This window comes from Zalophus californianus, chromosome 14, assembly GCF_009762305.2.
Source record: "Zalophus californianus isolate mZalCal1 chromosome 14, mZalCal1.pri.v2, whole genome shotgun sequence".
In the NCBI taxonomy this organism is placed as follows: Eukaryota; Metazoa; Chordata; class Mammalia; order Carnivora; family Otariidae; genus Zalophus; species Zalophus californianus.
This window is the reverse complement of record NC_045608.1, coordinates 51,033,450-51,040,064: the sequence shown is the minus strand read 5'-3', so window position 1 is coordinate 51,040,064 and position 6,615 is coordinate 51,033,450. Positions and strand designations below refer to the sequence as shown.

General features: G+C 37.1%; 1 pseudogene; it reads left to right on the top strand.

Moving 5' to 3' along the window:
* Positions 1 to 4,602: 4,602 nt before the first annotated feature.
* On the top strand, positions 4,603 to 5,027 carry LOC113912880 (annotated as a pseudogene).
* The last annotated feature ends 1,588 nt before the right edge of the window (positions 5,028 to 6,615 follow it).

Sequence of the window (6,615 nt, the reverse complement as noted above, 5' to 3'; positions counted from 1 at the left end):
AAATACATTCATATTCAGAAATAATGACTTCGAAAGTTTGGCCATTTTTATTCTGATGATGCTACCTTTTGAAAATTCATCTTCTGAAATTGTTTTCAGAATCAGTTTGAGAGCCACAAATAAAGAGAGTAAGCCAGGTACATCCTTTTTCCTTGCTCCGGTATCACAGTTAATTTATTTTTCTTCCTAAATATTGCCATGCATGAAACTCAACCTTACTCAACCTCTTTGGCTAACTAAAGAAAATTTGGTGATTAAAAAAACAACAATAACAACTGCCAAACTATTTTCAAAGGATGTAGACTTTGGAATTTCATTGTGCAGTTTTTAGTGCGTGGACATCTATTAACCGCTTGCCCCTCATCAATATAGTTGGTGCCACTAGGGGAGACAGAAGTGGTTAGAATTTATTCAGGCACTATACACGTAGAAAAAAAAAAAACTAAGCGTATAATTGAGAGACAAATGAGAAAAAATGAAAATTTAGTCATTTTAGCACCAACCAGTAAATACAGAAAGCTATCAACTGATGATTCTTAGGATCAGTATGATTAGATCCAGTAAATCCTTGACTGGCTCCAGATCTTAAGAAAACCCTCATTCTGCACGGGGGGTTAGAGCAGGGCAGAAACAGGGAGAAATTCTCAGGGACTGAAGAAAAGATAACCCTGTGCCAGTCACAGGTGAGACGCGTCAATACAAGGCTAGTTGGTACAAACATGGAAGTGACTGGAAGACTACCGATGAACAGATAAGGTCAAAGTGACGCAGGACCACTCTGCAATGGTGACTAACAAGTCACGGCAGAACAGATGGGATGAACTGTAGGAAGGCACCCAGAACAAACCCTTTAGGCCCTGTTCTCTCCTTGTGTGTTTGTAACCAGTGTGACCACACCACCCTATTTACACCGCTGCTTGAAGCTGATGTTTCCTTTCCCTTCCCAGCATCAAGGCCTGTCACATCCAAGCTGGATAACTGTAATCTCCTCTCCCCTAGACTTCCTAGTGTGAGCAGATGCTGTGATACCTCAAATTGTTATCTGTTACAATAAGAAAGAATATAGTTTAGGAAATACACTTTGCTACAGGAAAATAAATTCCAAGTCCTTTTCTTTATCAGCTGAAGAACCGTATGAAAGCTGGGCCTGTTAATAAGTCCTACTTGAGAAGATCTGTGGTAATCCACAACCTCATATATGGAGACCTGACAAATAGTCTTAATTACGGAAAGAAGAGAAATACATAGACTCTATAGAAGTGTTCACATGGACACTCAATTGGTGATTGGGGGCGGGGGATAAAAAGAAGTCATACTGAGAAAATACTGGGATTCTACCATTTGAATAGAGGAACATCAATATGAAATATGCCTGCCATCAAGAAGTATTCACTTTGGTTGAAAAAGATTTTTTTTGAAAAGTTCGAAATGACATTATTTCAGCTAATGGATAATGAGAATTTTATCAGGAAAAGCCTGGAAAAAACAAACAAACAAACAAACAAAAAGATTTGACTTCTTCAGTTGCCGGAGAACAAGGCAGTTTCAAAATAAGGCAATAGCAACCAAAATATCTGAATGCTATATAGATCTATTTTTAAAGAAAAATCTCTCAGTCACCTTGTATATGTTTTCCTATAGCAGGGAACGATCTGGGCTGGCTCCAATATAAGCCTGAGATGTGTGGAAGAGACAAGAAAATAAGTGGATGGTAACCTAGAAACAAATGAATGAATTAGAAAAAAAAATGAACTTTTGCAAAAGTGCTTCATGGTCAAATGTTACAAAACGCAACATACATTGTTCCTCCAACCTTTCAGAAATGCTATGCACATAGCAAACTAAAATCTCAAGAAATCTTAGTTAAAAAGGCCAAAAATGCTTTTTGAAGCCAACATATTTTTCTTTTTTGTTTGTTTTTGTTTTTATTTTTAATTTTTATTATTATGTTGTGTTAATCACCATACATTACATTATTAGTTTTTGAGGTAGTGTTCCATGATTCATTGTTTGGGTATAACACCCAGTGCTCCATGCAATACATGCCCTCTTTAATACCCATCGCCAGGCTAACCCATCCCCCCACCCCTCTCCCTTCTAGAACCCTCAGTTTGTTTCTCAGAGTCCATAGTCTCTCATGGTTCATCTCCCCCTCCGATTTCCCCCCCTTCATTTTTCCCTTCCTACTATCTTCTTCTTCTTCTTCTTCTTCTTCTTCTTCTTCTTCTTCTTCTTCTTCTTCTTCTTAACATATAATGTATTATTTGTTTCAGAGGTACAGGTCTGTGATTCAACAGTCTTACACAATTCACAGCGCTCACCATTTTTCAAACTGAGAGCAGAATCATTTTTCTCTTTTTCTGTCTATTTATAACCAATGAAATTAATTTATGCAGAGCATACATTTTACATACAATACTCCTGTAGTTGTTAGGAGCAAAGGCTTGCTGTCAGTCAGCAGAGAGTTGAAATCCCAAGCCTGTCACTTAGCAGTTGACCTGAGAAAGTTTCAAAGTCTCAAACCTTTGTTCCTTTTCTTTCGAAGGGTAAAAGTAGCATCCACGTTGGGTTGAGGAGGGTGCTGAGCTCAATTCCTGTTACAAAGAACACTGATTACTGTATAAATAACACATGAAATGCTTAATATTATGTTAATTAAAACGTGTAGGAAAGTCTTGCAGAAGCATGACTGTCTGCAAATCATTCTACTTGTACACCTGTGTAGAGCTGTCATAAGGAAATCTAGACAGTCTGCTGCAAGATGCTGAGAAAGAAGTTGCTTACCTGCTCTAGTCTGTCTCATACAACTCCCTACCATCCCACCCTCAGATTTTCATGTTTCCTTCTTGGCTTAGTAACATATTCCAACAGAGATTCTTCCTTAGAGTTTCTACATTGACCCCTTCCCCCATCAGCCCAACACTTTCAGTCAGACTTCTACCATGCACCAGGCACTGTTTTCACAACACTGAAGTCAAAAGCAAGAAGAATCGAACTATTTTAAATCCTCCCAATCGTACAAGGTCTGGCCTCTCTGGGGACCAGTGCAAGGAGCCCTGTGCTAGATCCAGGACCCTCTGGCATCCAAGGCAGCCCTTGTGTTGTTGCCCTTGAATCTTGGGAAAGCTATTTAGTGTATGTGTGCTGTAGATTTCTCACAGATAATACCTGGCTGTGCACGTTCAGCGTTCAAATTCATAACAAGCTCCCCTCTACTTCTCTTCTTAGGAAAATAGCTGATTTTCCTTAAAAACTTGTGCCCCAATTACTGACCAGAGATTCCTCATCTAAAAATTCTATATTTAGAATATGAAATTAATTATTTTGTAATCATAATTTTTTAAAATGTATATAGCTGGCTCTGTATGATGATGGGATGTATTTGTGGACACCAAGGGCTACCTTGTCTTTTTGAGACGTTAAGCTTGTGAAAAGCAGGTAAATGTTTGCTTTTCTTTGAATTTCACAGCACCTGAACCAACATCCTACATTTTGGGGAATCTTTGATCAAGGCATGGGAAAATTAGCAAAATAGTGACTATCAAGTAGGGTTTTGAAAATTCAAAACATTTTTGGCATTCTTTTTCTATTTATCCTGCCATAAAGCTCTTATCTCATATTAAAAGGTGAGATAATATAATAACTTATAGAAGATTCGAAATTGTAATTCAAATTTTATCATGGTAAAACGTTTTAAATACAACAAATAAACTATACATTATTACTTTTAGAATATATTTAAGAATACATTTAGAATATGTTTTAAAATATAGTCTAGATTTAGGCTATCTAAAAAATAATCTTGCTTCTATCACTGTCCATTATAACAAATACAATCTCACTTTTAATTGTGAATCAAAATAACTTCTTTCCAGTAAAATAAATACTTATTCACTTAATTCTTAAGTGGGTAAAATTCATGAATTACTTGATTAAAGACATTTGAAGGTGCTGAAAAAATGTGAGGATAACAGTAATCATAGCATGAGCACTCAGATGTTGATGTTATACTGTACTTATTCAATATACACAAATGCTACAAATTGTCAATGTTTATAGTAATATTCAGAAAAAAAACACTATATTTCTGAATTCCTCCTCCGTAAAGAAATTGTTGTGTTATCATAAAATGAAGATGTGTTATAATAACAAAACTATCACAGTGTAACCCTTGCTCAGACAAATGTTTAATTTGCAATTTAGCCAAATAACTCGCTCCCCTAACAGACAGGAGAAATCTAGAGAGCCAAAGCAAACTGCTTCTTCTATAGATTAAACCCAGAGAGGCCACCTACGACCCCTGAGAACCCAGGGATTTGAAGCTGGAATCTCTCTCTCTTGGCTTCATAATCTATCTATATGCTATATTTACCTGAATCCTTTGCAATTTAAACTTTCTACCTGTAGATGTACCTGTTCAATTCCTGAAATAATATTTTAGCTCATACAGTTTCCTATGCTTTGGGTTTCCATTTACAAAACTATTAAAAATTAACGTAGTTCTCAGCATTCCCCATTGAACTCATAGATAGTATGAACTCATAAATAGGTAGAACTCATAATACTTCCCATTTAAATACAAACTCTGTAGGTAGGCTCGAGTGGCTGGTGTCAAGATGGGCAAGTTCATGAAACCCGGGAAGGTGGTGCTGGTCCTGGCCGGACGCTACTCCGGACGCAAAGCGGTCATCGTGAAGAATATTGGTGATGGCACCTCAGACCGTCCCTACAGCCATGCTCTGGTGGCTGGAATTGACCGCTATCCACACAAAGTGACAGCTGCCATGGGCAAGAAGAAAATTGCCAAGAGGTCAAAGATCAAGTCTTTTGTGAAAGTTTATAATTACAATCACCTCATACCCACAAGGTACTCTGTGGATATCCCCTTGGACAAGACTGTTGTCAACAAGGATGTCTTCAGAGACCCTGCTCTTAAATGAAAGGCCCGACGAGAGGCTAAGGTCAAGTTCGAGGAGAGGTACAAGACCGGCAAGAACAAGTGGTTCTTCCAGAAGCTGCGGTTTTAGATTTGTTTGGTTTCAGTCATTAAAAATACCAAACAAACAAACAAACAAACAAACAAATAAATAAATAAATACAAACTCTGTAATAGCCAAAATATTTATTATAGACAAATAATATACTCTGATATTATATTTCTACATTGAGGCTTTTCTCTTCAGGCAAAAAAGACTTAACAATTCTGATAGAGAGAATGCAATTTAAAGACCATTTAAAGTGATTTAACTTTTTTTTTTAATGTTCAGTTTAAATATGAAGGAGAGAAACTCATTCCCCCTAACTAGTATTCTAATTAGGGCAAATTGCGAATTTTGTTCCAGCTATTAGAAGAGAAGTTCCTGTAAATTGACAATCATGTTTAAAAACTTTCTGTTTGCAAAATAAAATATGTCACTGTATAATAGTCTAGAACATGGGCTGAATTCACTAAAACAGCATCTCCTCTCTCTCTCCATCTGTCCCTTTTTAGTGGCTACTCATCAGCTGTTGTGAGCTGATCATGTACAAGGTGTGCATGAGATGATGTTCTTTGGTTTTGCAATGAAATGAATTCCCTCTGTGACTCTCAACAGTCTACTGTAGACTGGCAGCTTGCCATCTGGAAAAACTGACACTTGGCTCCCCTGGGCCCGCTGAGCAGCATTGCTGCAAGATAAGCCTTAGGAGCTAAAGAAGATGGAAATGGGAAGCACAAACTGCTTGACACAAATAAAATGGCACAGCTAGTCTGCTTTTAAAGTAGAAGAGGGAAAAACAAAAACAAAAACCAGACTCTTGGCCTTTCAAAAGAATTTTATTTAACATCTTTTCTCAAAAAAGACACATTAGAACTAAAGGAAGAGTGCAACTATTTACTTTTTACTGACTTGCTTAAAGAAACAGAATAGCTTATGAATGAGGACTAATGGAAGCGGATCAGTGTAGGTACAGTGAGGCTCATTTCTACCATGAACAGCAAAAAGATAAGCACTTAAATTTGGATTCATTGATTGATCAACTTTATACAGTGTTTTTTTATCTCTTATACTTCTAAACAAGTTTTAATTTTTCTTTTTTAAATTTTTTTAAAGATTTTATTTATTTATTTGAGAGAGGGAATGAGATAGAGCATGAGAGGGGGGAGGGTCAGAGGGAGAAGCAGACTCCCCGCTGAGCAGGGAGCCTGATGCTGGACTCGATCCTAGGACCCTGAGATCATGACCTGAGCCAAAGATAGATGCTTTACTGACTGAACCACCCAGGCACCCCAAAAGTATGTTGCTGTTTTATAATTCTTTAAAATGTACAAGCCGTTTAATGATATATAGTTCTTATTAAGTACTTGTGATATTCTAAATGCTTAAAATTGACTATGTTAACTTCCCTCATGATCCTATGAAATTTTAAATAGTATGTGTGTAAGCTAAGCAACTGTCCGAGGATACTTGTGGAATAAGCAGGGAACTTGACCCTGACACACATACTCTCTCTCCCTCAGCTGACCCCTGCCTGTATATAATATATACATAATTGAATGCCTGCTGTATACTTTCCCATGCACTCCTTCTCCCTGGTTATTACTGCAATAAATGAAGAAGAAAATATCAAATTAAG